Here is a 22,947-nt window from a genome sequence, read left to right as displayed (position 1 = left end):
ATTTTGGCACCTACTCACGATTTCGAGCGCACATATTTCTTCGTAAACAAACCCAGCGCACCTGATCTTTTTATTTTGAGCTTATTACAAGTGAGCAAGAACAGAATAATGAAATACATTGTTGTTTGAAGCTTGCTTCTTGAGATTTGTGCGTCTGAAGTTCTGATGCACTTTTGTAGCGGGATTTCAAGACGTTTGTCCTTAAGAGATGCCTAAAGAAGTTCCATCTAGCATTTTTTCATTAGTGCTTTCCGGGATATCTCCAGCAACTCCTCGTAGGATTCCTACCGGAATTCATCTATTTATTCTTTCCGGGATTCCTCCAGGATTTCCCGGATTCCTCCAGGTATTTATTCCAATATTCCTCCAGGAATATCGTTCTGAGATTACTCCGGGAGTTCCTTCTGAGATTCATCTAGAAGTTACTACAAGGATTTCTTTTGGCGTATTTTCAAAGATTTTTCCAGTTCATTTTGGAATGTCTTCGGCAGTTTTTTTACTGGGATTCCCACAAGGTAAATGTTACCCCTGAAGAAATTATTGGAGGAAACTCAGAAGGATTTTTTGAAAGAATTCCTTCAGAAGAACTCCTGCTGGGATTTTATAGGGAACTCATGGATGAATTTCATATGAATTTTCTTGAGTAGTTGCGTATGAAATCCAAAAACAAAATCTTCTTGATGGGTTTCATAATAATTTCCTGGAGGATTCTCATTGGGAACATCTGCGAGAAGTTTAAAATGAACACCTGGGGGAATTGCATAAGGATCTGCAAAAATTCCATAAGGAACTCCTGAAGCAAAGCCGGAAGCAGTTATTAAAGGGATTCCGGTAGGAGTTCGTGAAGGAAGCCCAGATGGAGTTGCGGGAGGAATCCGTGCAGGACTGAGAGTACCCTGCACGGTGTTCTTAGAGGAATCTTAGAAATTCCTTTCGCAATTTCTGCAGGAGCTTTTTTTTCGAGATTTATTCAAGCATTTCTTCAGGATTAGTCCAGGAGTTCCAGACTAATCCTGAAGAAATGCTTGAATCAATCTCGAAAAAAAAGCTCCTGCAGAAATTGCGAAAGGAATTTTTGGAGGAATTCTGAATAAAATAACTGGATGGTTCCCAGAAGAAACATCTACTGAGTCTCGGAAGGAAATAATGAAGGAATTCTAGAAATAACTATGGAACGAACCGGTGAAGAAACTTCTGGAGGAATCCTAGAAAAAGTTTATGGAGCGGACCTGATGTGATGGTTTGAATACTTGACTATCACGCCGAGGACCCGGGATCGAATCCCACTCCCGACAAACTCGCAAAATGTGAGTTCTTCCTTCGAAAGGGAAGTAAAGCGTGGGTCCGGAGGTGAACTAGCCTAGGGCTAAAAACCTTGATAAAAAAAAATCATGGAAAAATACCGGAAGATGTTCCTAAAGGAATCCTGAAAAAAACCCTGATAGCAAGATTTCGTGAATGCAGCATTTTCTGGATGCAGGCAGGATTCTTGGAGAAATTCCACTAGAGACAACTTCATAAATCCCAGAAGGAACTCCTTGAGGAATTCCAGATGGAACACCTAGAGGAATTAAGAAACTGCTCATAAGAAAGAACTCCTCGGAAAACAACTAAAGGAACTTCTGGAAGAAGCCCACGAGGGTTTTCTGAATTTGTCTTAGAAAGATTATTTGGAGAAATCCCGGAAAGAACCTCTGAAGGAGTTCCCGGTGGAATCACGAAATAAACTACTAGAGGAATCCTAGGTGGAACCTCTTTAGGTATCCTCAGAGGAACCTTATGAAGAAATCCTGAATTAACCCCTTACAAAATATCTGAAGGTGCTCCTTGAGGAATTCCAGAATGAACTTCTGGAGGAAACCTGAAATACATTTTTGGAGAGACTACGGAAGGAATTTATGTAGCAATCCCTGGAAGTATTTCCAGGGGAATATCAAAAGGAATCTCGGGCCTGTCCATAAACTACGTAGACTCTTAGGGTGGGACGTGGGGGGGGTGATGGTCTGGCCAAAGTCTACGCGCCATACAAATTTCAAAAATTTTGTATGAACAAAAGTCTACGAGGAGGTAGGGGGGGTTTTGAGATGGCCGAAAGAAAGTCTACGTAGTTTATGGACAGCGCCCTCGGAAGGAACTCCTAGCGTAATCCTGGAGGAATCCCAAAAAGGATTCCCGGAAAGAACTTCTAGGGTAATTCCTGTTGGATCCTTTTAAGGGCTGTCAGTAGGACCTCCTGGAAGAATCCCAGAGGGAACTTAAGAAGAAATTCTGAACAAGCCCCGAGAAGAATCTCCGGAGGTGCTCCCTTATAAACCCCAGGAGGAACTCTGGGAGAAATCATGAAAGAACTGGAGAAATCACGAACGAAATTCCTGAAGGAACCCCGAAAGGAATTGTAGTGATTGAATGTATCATTTATTCAGCTAATTATTAACAAATACTATGCGAACAATGCGTACTGATCATGTAAATTGTTGCAACAGTAAAACCTCGACCACCACTCCACTAAGATTTATGGACAATGCTCTCCTTCTTTACGTGATCGACACTGATTCTCTTCAGCGGTTGACCTGTCTGAACGATCGGAATCGACTTGTGACCTTCCGCATCCGCAACTGCCCTCTTCGGAGCCGAAATCGTCAAGATGCCGTGCGACGAAATCGACGAGTTGATCTGGTTAAAATCGAGTTCCGGTGGAAGGGAGTAGCGCTGAATCAAGTACTGGGAGATAGGTAGCCATAATCGTCCTGCTTCTGGATGTGTTCCCTTCGATGATGATGCTGTTGTTGGAGGCATGGTCGACGGCCTTCACCAAAATATCTGTGCAGCAATCCAAGTTGATTTGGAACTTGACGTTGTCGGCGTGAATCGTTGATCCGAAGTCCTGACAGGCCAGTATCGCTGCCTGTGCCAATGGACGATTGTAGACGGGAACCGCCGATAATTCCTGAAAGAATTCGAGGAGAAGCTCTTGGTAAAATCTTAGCAGTAAGTAATAAATTAGCACACTTCCCAGTGTGCGCAAACTCACCTTTTGAATTTAATCACACTGCCTAAGGAAAGCCGACGAAATTTTCCTAAGTCCAAATCGTAAACAACAAGGCCACGAAACGTCAAAGACTTAGAAAAAATTATCTATAGGGCCCTATAGGGCACTGCATTGTTTTGATTTTGTATGGGATTTTGAAGTTTCTTGGCCTTGTTGTTTACAACATTTCTGTAAGAGTGAAAGAGAAAGAGAGAATTTCATGCAGTGCCCTATAGTTGTCTCTAGAAAGAGACAAGTGTGTATAGGCTTTGTTTCGCTCGCCGTGATTAACGCGGTTGATGTGAGGGACGCTCCGCGGATGTTTCGACTGTATGCGTGTGTATTAGCGTGGCTCAAAATACCACATGTCAAAAAGTTCGATGGGCCCCCTTTTCATTTCGTTCGATATGACGCCACGATGCTGTGGTAAAATTTTCAGCCAAATCCGTTTACATTAGGGCGGTGCTAAACTCGTTTGAAGTTTGTATGGAAGTTTATATGGGAAAACATCGTTTTTAGCATTTTTCTCATGAGGGGCACTATTTTTACTTAAATCACATAGCCGATTATATAGAACTATAGTCTTACATGTGCCAAAAAACTTTGTCGAAGACCGCAAAGTCATCCGAAGCTTGTAAGAAAAGATATTACATGCAGACCATCTGGTGGTGCTTAACATTTAACATGTAAAGGAATAACAATAGCAATAAAATCTCATTGAATGTGTCCATACTGTCTAGGCTATAGCTTTTTTCGCAAGTGTCTGATTACGTTGCGGTCTTCGACAAAGTTTTTCGGCATATCCCAGGCTATATTTCTATAGGCCTGATTACGTGTTTTAAGGAAAATTAGAACCCCTCAGTAGAAAATTGCAAAAATCGATGTTTTCTCATATAAACTCCCATACAAACTTCAAACGAGTTTAGCACCGGCCTAATGTTAACGGATTTGGCTGAAAATTTGACCACAGCATCGTGGCGTCATATAGATCGAAATGAGAAGGGGGCCCATCGAACTTTTTGACATGTGGTTTTGCCATACAAGCTTGAGCCACCCTAGTGTGTATTCAGTAGGCGACCACTCCTTGGCGGGGCGACAGTTTGTAGCAAGTTATGTCGCAAAGCAATCGTGTGTAGCGCAGCAAAATCGTTATATTGAAAAGTTAAGTGAGGCGTGTTACATGTTTCTATTGCACAGTGGGCGAAAGCTGCGAGTAGAAGTGTTAAAATTAGTCTATTATTGGGTCTTAGACAATACCGCCTCTTACATTTGAAAAAGTCCCATTTTATTTAGTATAATTCGCCTTAATGTAGGGAATGCTGTTAAGTTAAAATGTTATGCACCGGAGATGTGGTCAAGCTAGCACACGCGCGACAGATGTGGAACCAAGTGTCACAGAATGAAATCGAAGGCAATTGAAATATAACTTCCTATGACGACGATGTGGCCACTGCGTCCTATTTATGGTGAGATTGTTCTGATTATTATTTTTACTGACTATTATTATTGATGTGATTGACTAAATACGTGCCAGTTTTAAAGAAATCTTCTTTAGAACAGGAAGTGTGTTTGTATCATTATCCACTTGATAACGGTAACGCACAAATGCGGGGCTTATTGTAAATGAAAGTGACTTCTGAATGGACGTGTCTCTCCAGCCATTCAGAAATGAGTCTCTGGTTCTTCAATAGAGCTATCACCTTTTAACTCCCGGACTAAAGTAGTTTGCAACGCTATTAACGGCGTTGCAGAAAACACACACACACACACACACACACACACACACACACACACACACACACACACACACACACACACACACACACACACACACACACACACACACACACACACACACACACACACACACACACACATACGCCGTACGTCGACGGGGTGGAAGTAGCTGCCGGCGCAAACCGGGTGTCTAACGAGGAACTCCTTACAATAGCCAAAGGACTAAAAGTGAAGAAAGCCCCTGGTCCAGATGGTATCCCCAACATGGCATTGAAAGCGGCGATCGAAGCGTTTCCGGACATGTTCAGGATAACGATACAGAAATGTCTGGTGGATAGCTACTTCCCAGACATTTGGAAGATCCAGAAGCTGGTGTTGCTGCCAAAGCCTGGCAAGCCGCCAGGAGACCCAGCATCGTATCGACCGATATGCCTGCTGGATACGCTTGGCAAACTCCTGGAGAAAATCATCCTGAACAGGCTGATAAAGTGTACGGAAAGCGAGAGCGGACTGTCTAATAGGCAGTTCGGGTTTCGGAAAGGGAAGTCGACTGTGGATGCAATCCGGACAGTCATTGCGAATGCGGAGAAAGCCTCAAAGCAGAAGAGGAGAGGTAATCGTTACTGCGCCGTGGTAGCTATAGACGTGAAGAACGCATTCAATAGCGCCAGCTGGGAAGCCATCGCCACTGCACTACACAACATGAGGGTCCCTGACTATCTGTGCAAGGTTCTGAAAAGCTACTTCCAGAATCGAGTCTTGGTCTACGAGACAAACCAGGGTCAGAGATCGGTTAGAGTCACGGCGGGTGTGCCACAGGGCTCCATACTCGGCCCAACGTTGTGGAATATTATGTATGACGGAGTGTTAAGACTTGAACTACCCGGAGGAGTCGAGATCGTCGGTTTCGCGGATGACGTCGTCCTTTCGATAACCGGTGAGACCCTGGAAGAAGTAGAGATGCTGACGGCGGAGACGATCGGTTCCATCGAGGCCTGGATGAGTGAAGTAAAGCTGCGGTTGGCTCACCATAAGACAGAGGTAGTGCTAGTCAGCAACTGTAAAGCAGTTCAACGGGCCGAAATCAACGTCGGCGGACAGGTTATCCCGTCAAAGCGTGCGTTAAAACACCTGGGCGTGATGGTGGACGACCGATTGAATTTCAATTGCCACGTCGACTATGCCTGTGAGAAGGCAGCGAAAGTTGTTAATGCTGTATCCAGGATTATGCCGAACATCGGTGGACCGAGCAGCAGCAGCAGACGTCTTCTGGCGGGAGTATCCTCTTCGATACTTAGATACGGAGTTCCGGCCTGGGCTACAGCGCTGAAACTGAAGCGGAATCGAACAAAACTTTCGAGCACGTTCCGGCTCATGGCTATTCGTGTGGCGAGCGCGTACAGGACGATATCGTCGGAAGCAGTCTGCATTATCGCCGGGATGGTTCCCATACACATCACCCTGGCAGAGGATGTAGAGTGTTACCGGAGAAGAGGCACTGCAAACGTGAGGAAGACAATCAGAGCGGACTCGTTGGCTAAGTGGCAGCAAGAGTGGAATGACGCGGAGAAGGGTAGATGGACCTACCGGCTTATCCCAGATGTGTCGGTATGGATGTCCAGAAAACACGGAGATGTGAACTTCTACCTAACACAGTTCTTGTCAGGTCATGGATGCTTCAGACAGTATTTGTATCGATTCGGCCATGCAGAGTCCCCATTCTGTCCGACATGCCCAAACAACGAGGAGACACCGGAGCACGTGATATTCGACTGTCCGCGATTTGAAGAAGTACGTGGTGACATGCTAGCGAGCGCTGCTGGAAATCTGAGTCCCAACAACGTAGTAGAGAGAATGTGTCAGGACGAAACCGTATGGAATGCGGTGAACAGAGCGGTCACGCGGATCATGTCAGCTCTCCAGCGGAGATGGCGCGAAGATCAAAGAGTATTGGGTCGCGATCGGAGTAGGCTTGATCCACCGCCGGGGACTTGACCGAGTCGTTCGTTGCGTAGTACCGGTTATAGGTCGTCGGGGCGCCGGTGAACCGGAAGTCTACCACTAACCGGAATCGCCGGGCCGACTTCGGCACCTTACTGGTCGGGTTGAAAACATCGGTGTCGAGAGAACTTCCACCGTCGGGGTCTTTCTCTGTCGGAGTAGGCTAGGTCCGTCCACCGCCGGGGACTAGACCGAGTAGACCGCGAAAAAGCACCGGTGCTTGGTCGTCAGGGCGCCTGTGAACCGGAAGCCAGTCTCCAACCGGAATCTCAGAACCGACCTTGGCACCAGCCTGGGAAGTATCGGTAACGGAAGAAGTTTCAGTGTCGGGGAACTCTTCGTCGGATAGGGTAGATCCAACGTCGGGGACTATCCGAGTCGTGCGCGAAAAGCCGGAGTGCTGAATGGCACACGGACGGCATTAGAATAACAAATTTGGTGTATGTTTGTACCAACTGTGTCGCTGAATGGCGATAGGTTAGGTACGAACACTAAAAAGATTAGAATAACAAATTTAGAAGCGACAAAATGTGCATGAGCACAGAAGAAGAAGAGCGCATGAGCGCATTGCCCCCCCTGAAGCAGTCGCATCAGTGGTACCAGGGGGATCGAGGCGACAAGGTGTAGCAGAGTTTTTCCAATCGGTTTTCTCTGCTCGGGAGGTTGGGAGGAAAAAAAAAAAAACACACACACACACACACACACAACACACACACACAACGGGCAGCAGGGACAGGAGTCCAGGGGCTTGACGAACCCCCCCTTCTGCGAGTCGGGTGGCAGCTTGGGAATTCTTCCTAAGCGAAAATCGTTCACACATCCGTGTGGATTACCACCTTTGGCTCTTCCTTCGGGGAGTGACCGAGCTTCTGGTTTCTAGATAGCTCAAGCAGAGGATGCCTAGGATGTGGCGGGGTTTCAACAGTGGGCTCTGTTGGATCTCCATAAAAAGCCACACATCCGCAAGCAACTCTGTACAAGCGACCTGGTACCGCTTCCAAAGTGCCTTAGCCCAAATACTCGGAGTGCCAACCGGCACATCAGGATCGATGCCAGTAACATCCTGATTATGGCATACTGGTCAACGCAAACGACAACGGACTACGGATTACGGATAGGATGACGACGATGGGCTGACATTCGTGCCATTCTGCTCCCTGAGTAAGGAAGGGTGACACCTACTTGAAACGGCGAGCGGGCTAATGGTGCGTCTGCCTCCGTCCCGGTAAAACCTTGGCAGGCCTCCGGATACGTTCTTCATCTGTCCATCATTTTTGATGGGTACTAGGCTCGGATGTAACACTCCCGACTTGCGCTGATCTGGCTCTGGACACGGACCCCATGAAGGTACGTGTTCAACCCTCGCTTGGCCTCCCTGATTCATAGACAACCAAGAGATCACGAAAGCGACTACGTACAGCAGGTGGAGATAGCGGCTCGGAGGGAGGACCCAATAGAATGGAGACATCAAATTATACCGAAGTAGTTGGAGAGAACGCGGACGCGTTCAGAAGAAGTGGAATGATGCAGCGATCACCAGTGACGCCGCTGGAAACTGCTGCGAGAACGAGTAGTAGCGCGATACGGAGCGAGCCTCAAGGAAGCCAACGGGAGCTAGCATTCCTGATTCAGCGAGTGCTTACACCGAACTCGAACAGCGGCACAGCTCAAGAGTCGAGCTTGTTCGAAGTGAGGAGAAGGGTGAACGAGTTGTACGAGTTTGTCAAAGACAAGCACAACGTTCACCTGAAGATCAAGCAACTAGTGACGAGCATCAAGTCTGCCGTTACAGTTGCGGAACGCGATCAGAAGGCGCTCAAGCTGTGAGTGGAAACAGCCGAGAAGTCTCTGGCGGAAGCCACGGATATACCTACGGCTGAAAACATGGAGACGCCGAGGAGCCACCGGAGTACTCGCTCAGAGAAACGAGGCAGGGGCACGCCAGGAGAAGAGGAAGTCCCGAAGAAACAGAGAAGCGAACGGGAGCGTGCCAGCAATCGGAGTGATGATGGATGGCGCACTGTGGAGAACCAGCAGGCGAAGAAGAAGAAAAAGCGAAAGGAAAAAGAAGATAAGAAGAAGGAAGAAAAGAAGAAGGAACAGAAGAAGAAAGAAACCCACCGGCCTCCTAGGGAGAGGAAGAAGGGCGATGCATTGATCGTCGAGGCGAAGGACAAGACGACGTACGCTTCTCTGCTTAGGAAACTGCAGGAGGACCCGGAGTTGAAGGTTTTGGGCGAAAACGTAGTGAAGACCAGACGCACCCAAAAAGGAGAGATGCTGTTCGAGCTCAAGAAGGATCCGACGGTTAAGAGCTCGGCGTTCAGGGAGCTCGTTGCCAAATCCCTGGAGAACGAGGCCAATGTGAGAGCATTATCACAGGAGGCGGTGGTTGAAGTCAAGGATCTGGACGAGATCACGACAGAAGATGATCTGAAACGCGCATTGAAGGAGCAGTGCAACGTCGAAGGACCGATGGTGATTCGGATAAGGAAGTCGTATGGAAGCACTCAGACGGCGGCAATCCGATTGCCTGTGGATATTGCCAATAAGCTGGTAGCAACTGGCAAGGTGAAAATTCGATGGGCGGAGTGCTCGTTGCGACTGGCTCCCCGAGCCACCAAACAAATGGAGCGATGCTTTAAATGCATGGAGTTTGGTCATCAGGCGAGAAATTGCAAGGGCCCCGACAGGTCCGGACGATGCTGGAGTTGCGGTGGAAACAGCCACGTTGCTCGGGACTACACGAGCCAACCCAAGTGCATGCTGTGTAAGCCGGAGGACGGAAACGACCATAAGACGGGAGGCTTTAATTGCCCGGCCTATAAAAAGGCGATGGCAGGTCAACAATGATTGAGATAACCCAAATCAACCTCAATCACTGCGACGTCGCACAGCAACTGTTGTGGCAGTCGACAACAGAGACTAAGTGCGATGTTGCAATCATCGCAGAGCCGTATCGGGTGCCCCCTGAGAACGGCAATTGGGTGACGGACAGGTCCCAGATAGCGGCCATACAGGTGATGGGTAGATTCCCCATTGAAGAAGTGATCGAGTGTTCGTACGAAGGCTTTGTGGTTGCCAAAATTAATGGAGTCTTCGTTTGCAGTTGCTATGCACCTCCAAGGTGGTCAGATTAAGAGTACAACAGGATGTTGGATGCACTCACGGACACGCTGGTCGGGCGGAAGTCGGTAGTCATCGGAGGAGATTTCAACGCCTGGGCCGTGGAATGGGGTAGTAGGCTCACCAATGCTAGGGGGTACAGCCTACTGGAAGCCCTGGCGAAGCTGGATGTGAGGCTTTGCAACGATGGTATGGCCAGCACATTCCGCAGAGACGGCCGTGAATCCATCATTGATGTTACGTTCTGTAGTCCGTCGCTTACGGAAGACATGAACTGGAGAGTCAGCGAGGAATATTCCAACAGTGATCACCAGGCGATCCTCTACAGCATTGGCCGGCGAGCCTCTACTTCGACGAGGAGAACGCGAACATGCGAACGAAGGTGGAAGACAAGAGACTTCGACAAAGAAGTCTTTGTCGAGGCGCTGCGGCCATACGGCGGTGCAACCCTTGATGCAGGTGAACTAACGGAAGCGATTGTTACGGCATGCGACATAGCAATGCCGAGGAAGATAGAGCCCAGAAACAGAAGACGGCCAGCGTATTGGTGGAACGCGACGATCAGTACCCTCCGTGCTGCTTGCCTCCGTGCTAGGAGACGTTTCCAGAGGGCCAGAAATGAAGCTGAGAGAGAAGCAAGGCGAACCGTTTTTCGGGGAGCTCGAGCCGCTCTTAAACGCGAGATAAGGCTGAGTAAGTCGAACTGCTACAAAGAGTTGTGTCGAGAAGCCGACGCCAACCCCTGGGGCAACGCGTACCGAATCGTGGTATCGAAGCTCAAAGGTCCAGCAGTAACCGTGGAAATGTGCCCGAACAAACTAAGGAGGATCGTGGAAGGTCTTTTTCCGCACCATGGCCCAACGTTTTGGCCGCCCACACCATACGCAGAGAATGCAGAAGAACCCAACGAAGGTGCTCGGATATCCAATGCAGAGTTGCTGGTAATTGCGAAGGGGCTCAAGATCGAGAAAGCTCCCGGTCCGGATGGGATCCCGAACGTAGCAGTTAAAACGGCGATATTGGCGTTTCCGGACATGATCAGGATGGTGCTCCAAAAATGCCTGGATGAAGGCTACTTCCCAGACGGTTGGAAGGTTCAAAAGTTGGTGCTTCTACCGAAACCAGGAAAGCCGCCGGGGGACCTAGGATCGTATAGACCGATCTGCCTGCTGGATACTCTAGGAAAACTGTTAGAGAAGGTCATCCTTAACAGGTTGACAGAATACGCCGAAAGTGAGAGGGGACTGTCAGCGATGCAATTCGGATTCCGTAAGGGAAAATCGACGGTGGATGCGATTCGGGTAGTCATCGAGAATGCCCAGAAGGCGTCCAAGAAAAAACGGAGAGGTGACCGATTCTGCGCTGTGGTAACGATAGACGTCAAAAATGCGTTTAACAGTGCCAGCCGGGAGGCTATCGCCGTAGCGCTACACAGTATGCGGGTTCCCGATTATCTGTGCCAGATTTTACGGAGCTACTTCCAGAACAGGGTACTGGTGTACGAGACCAACGAAGGGCAGAGGTCTATAGAAGTAACGGCAGGTGTTCCACAAGGGTCCATACTAGGCCCAACGCTCTGGAATGCCATGTACAACGGCGTACTGTCGTTAAAACTTCCCAAAGGAGTCGTCATTGTGGGCTTCGCAGACGACGTCGTGTTGACGGTAATGGGAGAGACTCTTGAAGAAGTTGAAATGCTGGCGACGGAATCAATGTCCACTGTTGAAAGATGGATGACTGGGGTCAAGCTACAGATTGCCCATCACAAAACGGAGGTGCTTCTGGTCAGCAACTGTAAAGCAGCCCAAACGATGGAGATCGTAGTCGGAGAGCACGTAATCACATCGAAACGAGCTTTGAAGCATCTAGGAGTGATGGTCGATGATCGACTTAACTTCAAGGAGCACGTCGACTACGCCTGCGGAAAGGCGGCGAAGGCTGTCAATGCTATAGCGACGATAATGCCGAACGTCGGGGGACCACGAAGTAGTAAGAGGCGTCTTCTGGCGAGCGTAGCAGGCTCAATACTCAGGTATGGTGCCCCAGCATAGGCTGAAGCACTGAGTACGAAGCGGAATAGAAGAGCGCTAGACAGCGCATTCCGACTCATGGCCACTCGGGTCGCCAGCGCGTACAGAATCATTTCGACGGAGGCAGTATGTGTTATCGCGGGAATGATGGCCATTTGCATCACCATCGCCGAAGACGTGGAATGCTACCAACGCAGAAGTACCAGGAGCGTAAGAGATATAGTCAGAGCGAACTCGTTGGCTAAATGGCAGCAAGAGTGGAACAATTCGGCGAATGGCAGGTGGACTCACCGGCTTATCCCTAGCGTGTCAGCGTGGGTGAATAGGAAGCATGGGGAGGTGAACTTCCATCTGACGCAGTTCCTGTCCGGCCATGGCTGCTTCAGGAAGTACCTGCACCGGTTTGGGCACGCTCTTTCGCCCTTTTGCCCGGAGTGTGTTAACGTGGAGGAGACACCGGAACATGTTGTTTTCGAATGCCCCAGGTTCGAAGAAATTCGCGTCTTGCTGCGCGGAGTGACAGTCGAGAACATTGTCGATGAGATGTGTCGCGATGAAAACACGTGGAACGCTGTCGACAGAGCAGTAACGAGGATGCTGTCCGCGCTGCAGAGGAAGTGGCGCGAAGACCAGAGAGCGGCGGAACGCGATCCGGGTAGGCATGATCCACCGCCGGGGACATGACTGAGTCGTCCGTAACGTGGCACCGGTTTTTGGTCGTCGGAGCGCTGGTGAACCGGAAGTCCACCACCAACCGGAATCGCCGGACCGACTTCGGCATCTTACTGGTCGGGATAGAAGCATCGGTATCGGGAGAACTTCCACCGCCGGGGTTTTTCTCCGTCGGAGTAGGCTAGGTCCACCGACGGGGACTAGACCGAGTCTATCGCGAAGAAGCACCGGAATTTGGTCGTCGGGGCGCCTGTGAACCGGAAGCCAGTCTCCAACCGGAATCGCAGGAGAGACCTCGGCACCTGTCTGGGAAGAAACGGTTTCGGAAGATGTTCCACTGCCGGGGAACTCTTTGTCGGCGTAGGGTGGATCCACCGTCGGGGACTACACGAGTCGTGCGCGAAAAGCTGGAGTGCTAAATGGCACAACGGCGGCACGGGGAGGACACCGTTCGGAGCAAGTTAGTAGGATCCGAATGCCTTGCGTGGTATTAGAATAACAAATTGTGTGTATGTTGTACCTATGTGTCGCTGAATGGCGATATGTTAGGTACTAACATTAGAACGTGTAGAATAACAAATTTGAAACTAAGCATGTTGTCCGCTTAATGGCGAGCCAACACCAACCGGAGTAAGCAAAATACGAGACGTGTATGAGTACAGATTAGGAGCGACAAAAAGTGCATGAGCACAGTAGCAGAAGAGCGCATGAGCGCATTGCCCCCCCCCCTGAAGCAGTCGCATATCAGTGGTACCAGGGGGATCGAGGCATCAAGGTGTAGCAGAGTTTTTCCAATCGGTTTTCTCTGCTGGGGAGGTTGGGAGGAAAAAAAAAACACACACACACACACACACACACACACACACACACACACAAATTATCAACTTTGCGACAACTAAGTCGAATATAAGCAAGGACCTGAAAACGGCCTTGCTTCGGCTTAGAGCGTCAGTCGATGAGGCCAAGCAGGAGCACGCGGTCGCGTTGCTGGCTGCGGCAGCGGCGGAACCCGCAAAGGAGAAAGCGTCTAAGTTTACACAAACGGAGGCCTTCTCCTTCGCGGGTAGTCCGAAGAGTGTGGAACCGAATGCTCGTGACAAACGTGACAAGCGTTCGCAGAAGCGGGCGAGGCAGCCGTCAGGTGAGGAGCTGTCTGGCGGCGCCCGCAAGGCCAGGCGCATAATAACCCCGAAAGCCGGTGGTAATGCCGGAAAGTCGGACCCCAGCCAGGGTTCCCGGAAAGCTGGGAAGGGTGGGCCTGAAAAGGCCGGCCCGTCCCGGAATGATGGGAACAAGGGGTTGCGACCAATGGTGGGCCCTCAGCAGCCACAGAGCAGGGCGATCCAAGGAGAGGACCCTCCTTGGACAAAGGTAGAGCGGAAGAGGAAGAAGAAGGTGAATCCGCAGGCAGAAGTGCAGGACGCCAAGCCAAGGCGTAGGAAGGCAGGCGCCAGGCGCGAGAAAGGCGACGATATCGTCATCAAGACCGAACAGTCTAAGTACTCGGACGTCTTGAAGACGATGCGAAGCGACGCCAAGCTTGAGGGTCTTGGAGCCGACGTACGCAGTATTAGACGTACTCGAACGGGTGAGAAGATCTTGAAGCTGAAGCGCCAGAAGGAGCACAAGGGCGCCGCCTACAAGAGGCTGGCATAAGAGGTCCTTGGTGAGGGTGTGCAGGTGAGGGCTCTGACACATGAGGCGACTCTTAAGGTCAAAGACATTGACGAGATCACCGAAGTGGAAGAGCTCGTCACGGCACTGCGGCAACAGTGCGATGTGCAGGTGGCCGCCGCAGCCGTTAAGCTACGGAGAGGACCAGCAGGGACACAGGTAGCATTGGTTCAGCTACCTGTGGCGGATGTTAAAAAGTCCGTTAAAGTAGGGAGTATAAAGGTGGGCTGGTGTGTATGTCACCTGACATTCCACGAGCTACCAGAGGTTTGCTTCAGTGTCTGGAACCAGGACACAAGTCGTGGGACTGCAAAGGCCCCGACAGGCGCAAACTGTGTAGGCGATGCGGCGCAGAAGGTCATATGGCCCAAAGCTGCACGAGTCCGCCCATCTGCATGATCTGTACCGGGAAAACCTCGAAAAACAGACATACGATGGGTGGTCCAGGGTGCCCGGCCTTTAAGAAAGCCGCAGTGAACAACAAATCACAGTGCAGGTAACGCAGCTGAACCTCAACCACTGTGATGCGGCTCAGCAACTGCTTTGTCAGGCGGTTTCTGAGTGGGAGACGGATATCGCCATCATTTCGGACCCATACCGAGTACCCGCCAGCAACGGCAACTGTAGCTGTTAAGCGCCTCCGCGGTGGCCGATCGAGCGGTTCACGCAAATGCTGGATCGCTTAACGACCGTGCTAACAGGGCGAAGGCCGGTGGTAATAGCGGGTGACTTTAATGCCTGGGCTGTGGAATGGGGAAGCCGTTTCACGAACCAGCGGGGTCAGATCCTGCTAGAAACACTGGCCATCTTAGATGTCGACTTGGCTAACGTCGGTACCAAGAGTACCTATAGTCGAAACGGAGCGGAGTCAATTATTGACAGCACCTTTTGTAGTTCTGGCTTAACAAGTAGTTCGAACTGGAGAGTAGATGATGGCTACACTCACAGCGACCACCTGGCGGTTCGCTACAGTATCGACTACAACAACAGCAGACAGCGGATAGAAGAAGAGGCGGCTAGGCCAAGGCCAAGCCCTCGTAGGTGGAAGACATCATACTTCGACGAAGAGGTATTTAGGGAAGCGCTCCGCCGTGAGCGAAACTTAGCGGATTAGACGGCGACGAGCTGGTAGCGGTGCTCTCACGTGCGTGTGATGCGACCATGCCTAGGCGAGTCCACCCTAGAAATGGGAGGCCACCGGCTTACTGGTGGACCGACGCGATTGCGGACCTGCGCCGCGCCTGCCTACGGGCTAGGCGGCGGATGCAGCGAGCACGATCAGAGGAAGAGCGAAACGAACGGCGGGTGGTGTTCGCCGCTGCAAAAGCCGCGCTCAAGACCGAGATAAGAGCAAGCAAAAAGGCCTGCTTTGAGGGTCTCTGTCAGAGTGCCAATACGAACCCGTGGGGTGATGCCTACAGGATCGTTATGGCCAAGACGAGAGGTGTGATGGCTCCTACAGAGCAATCTCCAGAGATGTTGGAGGGGATCATTGGAGGACTTTTTCCGCGTCATGATCCTAGTCCTTGGCCTCCTTTCGTAGGACAGCCAGGGACTGGGGCTGGCGATGAGGAAAGGGTCACCGATGTGGAACTTGCGGGGATAGCTAAGTCCGTTAGCGTAGGTAAGGCCCCAGGTCCGGACGGAGTTCCGAACCTGGCCTTAAAAGTAGCTATTGCAGAAGCTCCCGAGATGTTCAGGTCTGCTTTGCAGAAATGCCTGGACGAGGGAGTTTTCCCAGAAGCTTGGAAGAGGCAGAGCCTGGTACTATTGCCAAAGGCGGTGAAACCACCCGGAGACCCGTCGGCATATAGACCAATATGCTTGATTGACACGGCGGGGAAGGTGCTCGAAAAGATCATCCTCAATAGAATGTTGAAGTTCACTGAGGGCGTAAATGGTCTCTCGAGCAACCAGTATGGCTTCCGGAAGGGGAGGTCCACCGTAGACGCTATCTTGTCGGTTACAAAAACCGCCGAGAAAGCACTCGAGCCTAAGAGGAGGGGAATTCGCTTCTGCGGGGTAGTGACTCTGGATGTAAGGAATGCATTTAATAGCGCCAGTTGGGCTGCTATTGCCGATGCGCTCTTGCGTCTGGGGATACCGGAGTACTTGTACAAGATTCTCGGAAGCTACTTCCAGAATCGCGTACTAGTTAACGACACGGAGGTGGGTCGGAAATGCTTTCACATAACCTCAGGAGTCCCGCAAGGTTCCATCCTGGGTCCGGTGTTATGGAATGTCATGTACGACGAGGTGTTGAGGTTAGAGTACCCAGTGGGAGTGGTGATTGTCGGATTTGCCGACGATATTACGCTCGAAGTCTACGGTGAAACGATCGAGGAGGTGAAGTTGACTACCGACCACTCGATCAAGGTTGTGGAGGCGTGGATGCGGTCCAGAAAACTGGAGCTGGCTCACCACAAGACAGAGGTGACGGTTGTTAACAACATGCAGTCGGCGCAGCAGACGGAGATCAGTGTAGGAGAGTGCACTATCCTGTCGAAGCGCTCTGTCAAGCACTTGGGCGTGAAGATCGACGATAAGCTTACCTTCGGTAGCCACGTCGATTATGCCTGTAAAAGAGCCTCCACAGCTATTGCGGCACTGTCCCGGATGATGTCCAATAGCTCAGCGGTGTACGCCAGTAAGCGCAAGCTTCTGGCTAGTGTTGCTACGTCCATACTTAGGTATGGCGGCCCGGCGTGGGGTACCGCGCTAAGTACTGAATGCTTCCGACGGAAGCTGGAAAGTACTTACAGGCTTATGTGTCTGAGGGTTGCAAGCGCGTACCGTACCGTGTCACACGACGCTCTCTGTGTCATTACTGGTATGGTGCCCATCAGCATTCTTATCAGTGAGGACATGGAGTGCTTCGAAATGCGCGGCACACGAGGCATACGCAAGACTGTCAGGATGGCAAAGGAAGGTGGACCCATAGGTTGATACCGAGGGTAGATAGTTGGATTAATAGGCGCCATGGGGAAGTTACATTCCACCTGACACAGGTCCTTACAGGTCATGGTTGCTTCCGACAGTATCTACACCGTTTCGGGCATGCTAGGTTGCTGCTAGGCTACGGCAGCTAACCTTGAGGGTGCGATATGCACTAGCCCCTCTCTGAAGCAATACCTTCTTGGTGGTTCCGGAGAGATGTAGGGTTTGGCGACCATAGGAATGTGTTTTAGTGGGTCGAGGAGAGAGTAGTCCTGGCTTCTACCGGCATTGTAGAAGACGGCCTCAACCCCACACTACCCTAACCTTCCTGTTAGGAAGTCTGATGAGCAGATTTATCCCCCTATGGTTTAGAAGGAAAAAAAAAGGGTGTCGAGCCTCAGGTATGCCGTGTTGGAAGCTGACCGCGAGCACACAGCGTTGCGTGAGAGAGCTGAGACTGCTGAAAAGGCTTTGAAGCTGGCTTTGGAGCAGATTGCGGCGGTGGAAGCATCAACAGAGTTACAGGAGACGCCGAAAGGACGCAGAAATAAGAACTCGAACAAGCGGGATAGAGAAACACCAGGCGAGGAGGAACGCCCGAAGAAGACAAAGAATGTCCAAGGTAGCGAGGAGTTGAGCGACGAGAGAGCCAACAGCGATTGGAACGTCGTCAAAAATCGCAAGGAGAAGAAGAAAAATGAGCCCAAAAGGAGGAAACGAAAGGGAATAATCGGATCGAAAAAGGTAGAAATTCGGCCCGAGACGAAAGGAGATCCAAAGAGAACAGGCAAGAACGCCGTCTGCCCCATCGAGTGAGACACATGGGAGACGCCCTGCTGGTCAAGGCAAACGACCAACAGTCGTACGCAGCAATCCTCAAGAAAGTCCGAGAGGATCCGGAGTTGAAGGAACTGGGTGAGAACGTGGTGAGAACCAGGCGCACTCAGCAAGGAGATATGCTCTTTGAGCTGAAGAAGGATCCGGCGATTAAAAGTTCTGCCTACCGAGAGCAGTTCGCCAAGTCATTGGGCGACCTCGTTGGGGATGGTGGGAACGTGAGAGCTTTGTGCCAGGAAGCAACGATCGAATGCCGATACCTGGACGAGATCACAACAGTGGAGGAGCTTGGTCGTGAACTGAAGACGCAATGCGAATTGGGAGAAGAGGATCTAACGATCCGTCTGACGAAGGGGTACCAAGGCACACAAACAGCGATGATTCGACTGTCGGTGCCTGCGGCTAGCAAATTGTTGAAGGTAGGCAAGGTACGAGTTGGTTGTTCGGTGTGCCCGCTGAGGGTCGCCGCCCGAATAGCAAAGAGTGACCGCAAACGGGTGTTGAGATGCTTCAAGTGCATGGGCTTTGGACACATGTCGGCCAACTGCAAAGGCCCAGACAGATCTGAACAATGCAGAAAATGCGATGAGAAGGAACACTTTGCGAAGGACTGCTCGCAAGCGCCAAAGTGCATGCTCTGCACAGCAGAAGAAGGAAACGTCCATTCGACGGGTGGATACAAGTGCCCTGCATATAAGAAGGCGATCGCAGGCCAGCAGTAATGGAGATAATGCAGATCAACCTGAATCATTGTGATACCGCACAGCAACTGTTGAGGCAGTCAACAACGGAAGCAAAGTGCGATGTTGCGATTATTGCAGAGCCGTACCGAGTTCCTCTCGGTAACAACAACTGGGTGGCAGATAGCACGGGAACGGCTGCTATACAAGTGATGGGAAGATTTCCTATTCAGGAAGTGATTGCATGCACGTACGAAGGTTTCGTAATCGCCAAAATCAACGGTATCTTCATATGCAGCTGCTATGCACCCCCAAGGTGGACAGCGGAGAAATTCGATCGGATGCTGGAGGAGTTAGCCGACAAGCTGGTTGGACGTAGGCCAGTACTGATCGGCGGAGACTTCAATGCGTGTGCCGTGGAGTGGGGTAGCAAGCTAACCAACGCAAGAGGTTACAGCCTGCTGGAAGCACTAGCGATGTTTGAGGTACAACTGTGCAACGTTGGCACCGTAAGCACATTCAGGAAAGACGGGCGGGAGTCGATCATCGACATTACATTCTGCAGTCCATCGCTAGCAAGCACCATGAACTGGAAAGTAAGCGAAGAGTACACCCACAGTGATCACCAGGCGATCTGCTACAGCGTTGGCCAACGGAACCCTACGGCCATGCAGAGAAACAGAACATGCGAGCGAAAGTGGAAGACCAAAGCCTTCGACAGGGACCTCTTCGTCGAGGCACTCCGTGTGGACAGCGACACCCCAGATCTAGATGCGGTAGAGCTGACAAGAGCGATTACAAGGGCATGCGACACTACAATGCCACGAAAACGGGAGCCTAGGTACAGACGACGTCCTGCACATTAGTGGAACGAGAGACTCGGCACCCTCCGTGCTGCCTGTCTAAGAGCCAGAAGACGCTACCAGAGAGCAAGAAACCCCCCGGATAGGGAGGAGCGGAAGTTAGCGTTCCAGGAGGCCTGAGCCGCATTTAAAAAGGAGATAATCGTGAGCAAGTCGAACTGTCACAAGGAGCTATGCTGAGAGGCCGGCGCAAATCCCTGGGGTGACGCGTGCCGAGTCGTGATGGCAAAGATTAAAGGTCCAGCGACGCCAGCAGAAATGTGTCCAGACAAGCTGAGGGTAATCGTGGAGGGTCACTTTCCGAAGCACGACCCAACGACGTGGCCACCAACACCGTATGGTGAGGAGGACGAAGCAAGTGCGTACGCTCAGCAGGTCTCCAATGTTGAGCTAGAGGCAGTAGCGAAAAAACTAAAAGGGAACAAAGCCCCGGGTCCGGACGGGATCCCTAATGTGGCGTTAAAATCAGCGGTCCTAGCTTTCCCCGACATGTTCAGGACAGTGATGCAGAAATGTTTGGAAGAAGGCCACTTCCCAGACATATGGAAGGTGCAGAAACTGGTTTTACTGCCAAAGCCAGGAAAACCGCCGGGGGATCCAGCATCGTTTAGACCGATATGCCTGTTGGACACACTTGGGAAGCTGCTGGAGAAGGTCATCCTTAACAGGGTGGTGCCGTTCACAGAAGGAGAACGTGGACTGTTACAGCTGCAGTTTGGATTCCGGAAGGAGAAGTCGACGGTGGATGCTATCCGGACGGTTCTGGAGAAGGCCGAGAAGGCGTCCAAACAGAAGAGGAGAGGAAACCGGCACTGCGCCGTAATCACAATCGACGTCAAGAACGCGTTCAATAGCGCCAGCTGGGAGGCCATCGCCGTAGCACTGCATAGAATGCGGGTTCCAGACTACTTGTGTCGGATATTGAAAAGTTACTTCCAGAACAGAGTCTTGATGTACGACACTGAAGCTGGACAGAGGAAGATGAAAGTGACGGCGGGAGTTTCACAAGGCTCCATCCTCGGGCCAACGCTGTGGAACGCTATGTATAACGGAGTGCTTACATTGCAGCTACCCACAGGCGTCGTGCTCGTGGGTTTCGCGGGCGATATCGTCCTATCAGTAATAGGCGAGATACTGGAAGAGGTGGAAATGTTGGCGGCAGAATCGATCGGCATCATCGAAAACTGGATGGATGGAGTCAAGCTAAAGATAGCCCACCACAAAACGGAGGTACTTTTGGTGAGCAACTGCAAGGCAGTGCAGCAAGTGGAAATCTCCGTCGGAGAACACGTAGTAGCGTCGAAGCGAGAGCTGAAGCACCTGGGTGTGATGATCGACGATCGGCTAAACTTTAACAGCCACGTCGACTATGCCTGTGAGAAGGCGGCGAAGGCGATCAACGCACTGTCGAGGATTATGCCAAACACCGGTGGTCCGAGAAGCAGCAAGAGGCGGTTGCTAGCTAGCGTATCATCTTCGATACTGTGGTACGGATTCCCAGCCTGGGGTGCGGCGCTGAAAACAAAGCGAAATCGGATGAAGCTAAACAGCGCGTTCCAGCTCATGGCCATGCGAGTAGCGAGCGCGTATAGAACAATATCGTCGGAGGTAGTTTGTGTGATTGCAGGGATGATCCCGATCTGCATTACCTTGGAGGAGGACATCGAGTGCTATGAGCGGAGGAGGACCAGCCAAGTGAGATCGTTGGTGCGAACGGCCTCAATGACAAAGTGGCAACAGGAATGGGATTCCACGGAGAAAGGGAGATAGACCCATCGGCTCATCCCTGATGTGTCGACTTGGGTGAACAGGAAGCACGGAGAAGTGAACTTTCACCTAACCCAGTTTTTGTCTGGTCACGGCTGCTTCAGGCAGTACCTACATCGGTTTGGCCATGCCGCTTCGCCCTTCTGCCCGGAGTGCAAGAACGTGGAGGAGACACCGGAGCACGTAGTGTTCATCTGCCCCAGATTCGAGGAAGTAAGAAGATCGATGCCGGCATTAAGCGTGGACAACGTCGTCGACGAGATGTGCCGCACTGAAGAGGCGTGGAATGCGATCAGCAGGGCAGTCACAAAAATGCTGACGGAGTTGCAGAGGAAGTGGAGGAGCGATCAGCAAGCTGGGATCGCTTGAAGAGTAAGTGCGCAGACGAGGAGCACAGTTTAGAAGCGACAAAAAGTGCATGAGCACTATAACAGAAAAGCGCATGAGCGCATTGCCCCCCCTGAAGCAGTCGCATCAGTGGTACCAGGGGGATCGAGGCATCTAGGTGTAGCAGAGTTTTTCCAATCGGTTTTCTCTGCTGGTGAGGTTGGGAGGAAAAAACACACACACACACACACACACACACACACACACACACACACACACACACACACACACACACACACACACACACACACACACACACACACACACACACACACACACACACACACACACACACACACACACACACACACACACACACACACACACACACACACACACACACACACACACACACACACACACACACACACACACACACACACACACACACACAAGAAATACTGCATGGTGGTACCGGAGGGGAATTTAAGGTGGAGGTGAACTAGGAGAGTGTTTTTAGTGGGTAGGCGCACATTCGAATCCCACACAGCGTCTTTTGAAGATTTTTGGACTCCTAGAATAAAAAAAAAAAAAAAAAAAAAAAAAAAACACACACAAGGGGCAGCAGGGACGAAAGTCCTGGGGCCTGACGCACCCCCCCCGCTTGCGAGTCAGCCGCGTAGTCGCCGGCTAATTATAGGACTACTAACCCCAATTCAAGGTGTCAAGCGACCCGTGCTGAGGAATGAGTGATCGAGGGGGTGAAAAAGATGCTCGATCTTTAACGGAGCCTGTGGGGTACCTGGGCACCCCCCACAGTAAGCTGTCCCTTACCGCGTTAATGCAGAGCTCTGGCGTGGTGGACATTCTTTCTCGTGCAACTCGTGGGATTAATCATGAAATCAAACAAATTAAGCAATCAAAATTCAGGTGGAAGTAGTGGTGGGATCAACCCCTTCGCAAGAAGCGGGTTGATGAGATCTCCGACAAGGAGAAGTGAGGAGATAGGCGCTGGGAGTTGCGTACGCAGCTCAAGCGTGGGTGCTCCAGTCCACTTCCCGGCAAGCCAGCCGGTGGAGGTTATGGACGGAGCGTGGTTGTTGAGGGCCGTCAACCGAGGATCCAAAGGACGGTCCGCAATAGAGGTGGCTGAGCAGCAGCTTGGCAAAATCATCGACTTTGCGTCCACTAAGTCGAACATAAGCAAGGACCTGAAAACGGCCTTGCTTCGACTTAGGGCGTCGATCGACGATGCCAAGCAGGAGCAC

General features: G+C 51.1%; 1 pseudogene; it reads right to left on the bottom strand.

Annotated features, from left to right (window-relative positions):
• Window positions 1–1,029: 1,029 nt before the first annotated feature.
• LOC134290576 (protein lethal(2)essential for life-like) lies at window positions 1,030–20,760 on the bottom strand (annotated as a pseudogene).
• Between the last annotated feature and the right edge of the window lie 2,187 nt (window positions 20,761–22,947).

Source organism: Aedes albopictus, chromosome 3, assembly GCF_035046485.1.
Source record: "Aedes albopictus strain Foshan chromosome 3, AalbF5, whole genome shotgun sequence".
Taxonomy (NCBI): Eukaryota; Metazoa; Arthropoda; class Insecta; order Diptera; family Culicidae; genus Aedes; species Aedes albopictus.
Note: the sequence above shows the minus strand (reverse complement) of the source record. Positions and strands in the feature narration are given on the sequence as shown.